At 45.1% G+C, this 6825-nt stretch overlaps 1 long non-coding RNA gene across 1 annotated transcript; it reads right to left on the bottom strand.

Annotated features, from left to right (window-relative positions):
• Positions 1 to 2908: 2908 nt before the first annotated feature.
• On the bottom strand, positions 2909 to 6525 carry LOC140456799 (uncharacterized). Its single transcript, XR_011953133.1, has 3 exons — positions 6457 to 6525; positions 5723 to 5829; positions 2909 to 2984 (listed from the first exon to the last, which is right to left on the bottom strand). It is a non-coding gene; the product is annotated as an uncharacterized lncRNA (long non-coding RNA).
• Between the last annotated feature and the right edge of the window lie 300 nt (positions 6526 to 6825).

Below are 6825 nucleotides of genomic sequence, written 5' to 3'. Positions count from 1 at the left end.
CCCCTGCTCTGTTGCCCCCTTTCTATCTTTGCTATAGCATCCATACACTGGAACATTAAGGTGCTAGCCCTATCTATCCCTGAGTCATGCCTCTGTAATTGCGATAATATCCCAGTGCCATGTTCAAAACTATGCCCTGAGCTCATCTGCCTGACCTATCGGGCCTCCTGCATTGAAATAAATGCAGGGTAACTGCTCAGTCCTACCTCGTTCTCTGCCATGCCTTTGCCTGCCTTGACTATTTGACGTCTGAACTGTACCAGCGTCGGACTGAGCTCTTCCCTCACTCTCTCTCTGGGTTTACCCACATTCCTTCACTGGTTTAATGCCTCCTGAATAGCACTAGCAACTGTTCCCTTCCAGTGCCAGTACAATCCATCCTTCTGATGGAGGTCAATTCTACCCCACAAGAGATTCCAATGATCCAACAATGTGAACTCTTCTATTCCTGTGTCATTGATACCAATAAACAACAGCCTCCCTTCAAAATGGTTATTCTCCCCTTTAAGAATATTCTGCTCCCTCTCTGAGACATCCTTATACAAAAATTACACATTCGAGTAATAAACCTTACACTCATCAGGTCATCATAAAAGGATTACATGACACATTGAAGGTTTGGGGAGACCTTTTGAGAGAATGCGATGATTCCAAGGAGAATTTTTAAGCAGCAAATGGGATTGATCTGGATCACAATACTCACACACACAATGCGAATATCCAGATCCTGATATACTGAGTAATTCAATCAGAGTTTGGCAAAACATTAACTGAGATTACCATCTGAATGTCCACCTGTAATATCCTGTAATACAAGTTTATAAAATCTGTCACTATCAGTTCAAGTTAGAAACCCACACCATCCCCTCCTCGTGGCCCAGGATTACTGTACATATTACCCTTGAGGACATCAGCAGTCAACTCAGAGGGAAATCTGTGTGTTTCTAGGAGATTCCAACTTGAGATCTCATGTGACTGAACACAGCTGTTCTTTGACACATTGGAGAAAATGATCCAAGCGTCAGTGGGATATGGGGAACAAGAATGACTTTCGTTTCTTTCATTCCGTGCTGCCGCTCTGCCTCATCAATAAGACATGGGTGTGAAAGGCTAATGCCTAACGATGGGCAAGTTGTCTCCATCCTGACCAATGGGTAGGAAGATCCTCCCAATCACTCCAAAGCATATCGCTAAAAAGATGGCAACTCTGCCTGCTTCCCATTGCCCATGCTCCCAGTAAATGTTCGGAAGAATGGGAAGGGGGGATATCTCCTAGAAAAGGCATAACCGGAAAGGTCTAAGAGGATTATGAAAAGAGAGAGATGCACAGGAGAAGGGGGCAACAAGTTGCCAGATGGGGAGTAACTTGGGAAAAATGGGAAGTTGCTCATTTTGGAGGAGATAATAAAGAACAAAGTACTATTTAAATGGTGGAAACTGTAGAAAGCTGCACCACAAAGGGACCGGGGTAATTGTTCAGGAAACACAGAAAGCTACCACACAGTTACAACAGGGAATCAGGAACGGGAATCGAATGTTTTGTTTCAAAAGTTTTCAGTATTAGAGTTTGGAGTATATACCTGAGAGTAACGTGTAGGAGTGCTGGTGAGACCACCATATCTGCAGAAATGAGAGCAGTTTTGGTCCCTTTAGATAAGGAAATGTGTCACTTTATTGGAGGCATTTCAGGGAAGATTCAATGAGATGATCCCTGGTTTGGAGGGATTATCTTTTAAATAAAGGCTGAAAAGGTTGGGACTCTACTCACTGGATTTTGGAGAAAGAGAGGTGATCTCATTGAGACAGATGGGATTCTTAAGGGGTTTGGCAGGATAAATACAGAGGGGATGTGTCTGAGGGTAAATACTGAGAGGGGAGTCTGAAACCAGATTTTTAGTCACGGAATCAAGGGTTCTGTTTTGGATTCAAGTTTAAGGCGACACAGACGCGGGTACGGGGTTTTAGTAGCAATGGAGCTGGGGCGAGGTGGAGAAAAGCAACGTTTAAGAGATTGGAATTCCTGATGTTGTGATGGTGTGGATGTCTGATCAAAAGGTCATTTTGAGGTCAGATATAACAGCAATATTGTGAAGAGTGTCATTCTCCCTCAGAGAGTTCCCAGTGGGAGGGAGGGGCTCAGCAGAAAGGTAAAGGTAAGGCAATAAGTTTAACCGTGACAATGTTTCATTGGAGGAAACAGCAGCTAATCGAGTAGTGGGAGCGTGGTAAGCAGTTTGATAACTGAGTAACAGTGGAGTAATGGAGAGGGATGATGGGGAGGGAGAGCTGGGCATCGTCAGTGTACATGTGAAACCGAACACAGTGTTTTTGGATGATATCACCTCCTGGCACTATGTACGTGAGATACAGGAGAGACCAAGGATAGATCGTTGAGGGACACCAAATGCAAGGAATTCAGAAAGGAAAGGGAGAGTGGAGACGGAGCAGGATTTTCCAACAGCGGTGAGGTCAAATATTAGTTTTTCACAGAATGGGAGAGAAGGACACAACCAGAAAAGACCAACAGACAGAACAAGGAACAATATCGATGAATTGGCGAAGGGGAGTGATGAGGCGGCAGTGGAGGAAAGAGAGTTGGAAAGTGAGTTTAACGAGATTAGGGTAAAGGGTCAAGGTGAGCTCTGATAAGGCTTGACAAGACACTGGAGAAAGATGGAGGTTTAGGACAAAAACCAGGAACACCACGTGAGGCAGTTGGGCTCAGTGGGCTAGTGGGAGGGAGAGAAACAGCAGATCGGATTATCACAGTCTTAGTGACAGAGAAACTCCATGTGATCCTCACTCGTTGTTGGAGGGGAGGATGGAGGAGACAGGATGATGGGCAGTGTTTTACAAAGAAACAAAACCAGGGTTAGTGATATTTAAAATGAGTGAACAAACCTGATGTATTTAGGTTTTATCCAGAATATTTAAACAAACGACTGAAGTCCTGGTTCGAATCCCATCTTGGCAGATGGTGGAATCTGAATTCAAGAAAAAACAACGTATTAGGAATCTCCTGATCTCCATGAAACCATTGTCAATGGCGAAACAAATCCTGCCAACCTGAGAGCGGCCCAGCCAGCTACTCACTGTATTAATCACTGCAAAGTCTCAATACAGGAATGAAACTGGATGGACCAGTTGGCAACTAACAAGGCACCAGAAATTACAACCACAGAATCAGCCCTCTCGAAGGTGCAACGTTCTCCTCACTAAGATATGGTTTTTGGTGCCAAAATGTGGAGAGCTGTCTCACAGACTAGTCAAGGAACAGCCTGACATAGTCATACCCACGGAATCATCCCTGACAGACAATGACCAGACACCACCATCACCATCCCTAGATACCGGGAGTGTGGTGCTGGAAAAGCACAACAGGTCAGGCGCATTCCGAGGAGAAGGAGAATCGACGTTTCGAGCCTAAGCCCTTCATCAGCCTGACCTGTTGTGCTTTTCCAGCACCAGACTCTTGACTCTGATCTCCAGCATCTGCAGTCTTCACTTTCTCCTGAAATCTCTGGTTATGTCCCGTCCCACCGGCAGGACAGATCAGGCAGAGGTGGTGACACAGTGGTGTACAGACAGGGAGGATTTGCCCTCGGAGCACTCAGCATTGGCTCTGGAGACCAGGAAGTCTCACGGCTTCTGTTGATTACCACGTCCCGGCCTCCCTTGGAGGATGAATCACTTCTGCTTCATGTTGAACAACACTTGGAGGAAGCACTGAGGCAATAAAATGGAGTCAAACTTACTCTGGGTACAGGATTTCAATGTCCACAATCGAGACTAGCTCTGCAACAGAATTACTGACTGAGCTGGCCAGGTCCGAAAGGATATAGCTGCTCAACTGAGTCTACAGCGGGTGTGAGGGAACCAACAAGAGTGTAAAACATACTTGATCTCATTGTTATAAATTGACCAGCGGCAGATGCATCTGGCCATGACAGTATCAGTACGAGCGACCATCACACATTCCTTTTGGAGTCACAAGTCTTGCCTTAAAGTTGAGAAAAACCTCCATTGCGTTGAGTGGCACTATCACCGTTCTAAATGGGACAGACTTTGAAGAGATGGAGGATCTCAAACTGGGTATCTATGAGGCACTGTGGGACATCAACAGCAGCATAACTGTTCTCCAGCACAATCTGTAATCTCATGGGTTTGTAAATCCTGCACTTCCCATCACATTGGACAGGAAAGGAGGGCATGCTATGAGCAGCACCAGGCAGACCTAAAAATGAAGTGCCAACCTGTTGAAGCTATCAAACAGGGCTATTTGCACATCAAACAGCATCAGCAGCAAATGATAGAGCTAAGTGATCTTACATCCAATGGAACAGATCGGAGCTCTGCAGTTCTGCCACACCCAGTTGTGAACGGTGATGGATAATTAAACAACTCACTGGAGGAAGCATCACAGATATCCCCACCCTTACTGATGGAGGGGCCTCACTCATCCATGCACCAGATAAGGTGACAGCATTTGCTGCAATCTTCAGCCAGAAGTGCAAAGTGGGATGGTCCATCTTAGCCTTCTCCAGTGGTTTATAACATCACAGATGTGAGTTTTAAGCCAGTTTGATTCAGTTTGAATAACGTCAAGAAATGGTTCAGTAGTGCAAAGGCTACAGGCCCTGCAAATATTCTGGCAATAATACTGATGGCTTGTGCTCCAGAACCGGACACCCACCAAGCCAAGTACCACTCCAGCACTGGCACCTATCGACAATGTGGAACATTGCCCAGGGATGTTCAACGCAAAAACAGAGGGCAATCCAACCCAGCCGATTTCCATCTATCAGTCCACACTCGATCAGCAGTAAAGTGATGGAAGATGTCATCAACAGGGCTACCAAGCAGCAACTGCTCAGCAACAGTCAGCTGAGTGACACTCATTTTAGGCTCCACCAGGGCCACTCAGCTCCCGATTGTGTTACTGCCCTAATTCACAACCTGACAACTAACTGAATCCCAGAGGCGAGGTGAGGGTGACAGCCCAGTCCCACTCCAAGATCACTAATTCTAGCTGATTCCACCCTCATCTCAGCTCATTTATGAAATCTCTCATCCATCGTGTGTTATCTCCAGACTTCATTATCCAAACACACTCAGGGCCAGCTTCCCACATTCAACCTCCCTGTAATATCAAGAAAGTCTAAATCTCTGCTTGTTGATTCATCAAAAGGCTCCTAATTATAAACAACAGCATACAGCCATAGAGAGGTACTGCAAGGAAACAGACCCTTCGGTCCAACCCATTCATGCTGACCAGATACCCCAACCCAATCTAGTCTAACCTGGCCAATATCCCTCAATTTAAAATTCTCACACTTGATTTAATTCCTGACTATAATAATCCCTGCACCACACACACTTTGAGACCTCGACAACCTATTTTCTTTGAGACTCCCAACCATTTGTTAATTCATTACTTCACCTGTGTAGCTGTTTCTACAGTTGCTGAAGCAGCATGGTCTGAAATTCACAACCAAAACCTCTCAGGTCTGCTTTCCACCTTTAAGACATCCCTCAAAACCTGTTTTTTGGCAATGCTTTTGGTCACCTGACCTAATATCTCCATCTCTGGCCTTATGTCTAAAGTTCTCGAGCATTTTTGTGAAATTATAAGCATCATAATAAAAATACAAATTGTTGTTGATTTGGACATTATTTTCAAATCATCACTGTTGCTGAATGAACAATCTATAATGCCACTTACCCAACCACATTGTGGGAGCACCTTCACCACACAAACTGCAGCTGTACAAGAAAGTCAAACATCACCCTCTCCACAAGCAACAGGGCTTTGGCATTAATCACTGGTATCTGTGGAAGGAGAAACACAGTTGATGTTTCAGGGAGTGCAAAATGGATTAAAGGGAATGAAAATGGTGCAGAATTTGATAATCAAAAATGGAAGGAAAATACACTTGCTTGTTGGAAAAAAGAATTCTTGACTGTCAAAAATATTCAAGAAAAAAGTAATTTGATAATAGAGCAGTACATGGTCATGGGCTGGGCAGCAGTGAAAAACTCATTTACAAAGGGTCTATAAAAGTAATAATACAGTAGTAAACAGACCAAAAATACACCCATGGTTCGAGACTCGATATTGACAAAGTGGTTATGAGGGTGCCCAGAGCTGAATCAGAGCAGGATTGGCTGCTATGATCCCAACGACTCTGAACTAGAGAAAGGCTGCACATGCGCCTGGCTGCATCTTGCCCCCTAGAAAGATGGCGGCTCCTCACGTGTCCAGTGAATCGTTGTCCCGAATAAAGATGGCGGCGCTCACTCAGGTCTGCAGTCGTGCTGAGGCCATTCCCCATTTACTGCAAACACGGGACTGGGACGTTCAAATGTGTTTTACGACGAACACAATTTGTTTGTAAAACTTCTCCGCTCATAGCAACACAGTTTTTCTCCCGTTTCCCTGTTTATTTCTTTCCTTACCGTATCCTTTCTCTCCATAACTTCCCAAACATTCATTACAGCGACTCTGCGCTGCGCGTGAGGTTGATCACATGGTTTAGTTTAGCTCCGCCCTTTATTCACTTTGATTGGTTGGAGGACCAACATCACGCGAGGTCCTCCAGATCCGCCCACCGACCTTTCATTGGTCCGGAGCTGACATCAATCACCCGCGGGTCACTTTGTTGGCTAGAGAATGCGCAGTGCGTCCTGCTTTTGCTGATATGTTGGGTAATGTGATGGGAGAGTTTACTGAGGGTAAGAATTCCCTTTGTGTGAGCTCTGCAGTAGATTTCCTTTATTCATGGAGGGAATGGCCTTCCTACTCGTGACTGTATAGCTGTGATTGAT

The sequence above is a fragment of the Chiloscyllium punctatum genome, chromosome 31, assembly GCF_047496795.1.
Source record: "Chiloscyllium punctatum isolate Juve2018m chromosome 31, sChiPun1.3, whole genome shotgun sequence".
In the NCBI taxonomy this organism is placed as follows: Eukaryota; Metazoa; Chordata; class Chondrichthyes; order Orectolobiformes; family Hemiscylliidae; genus Chiloscyllium; species Chiloscyllium punctatum.
This window is presented reverse-complemented; position numbering and strand designations above follow the sequence as displayed.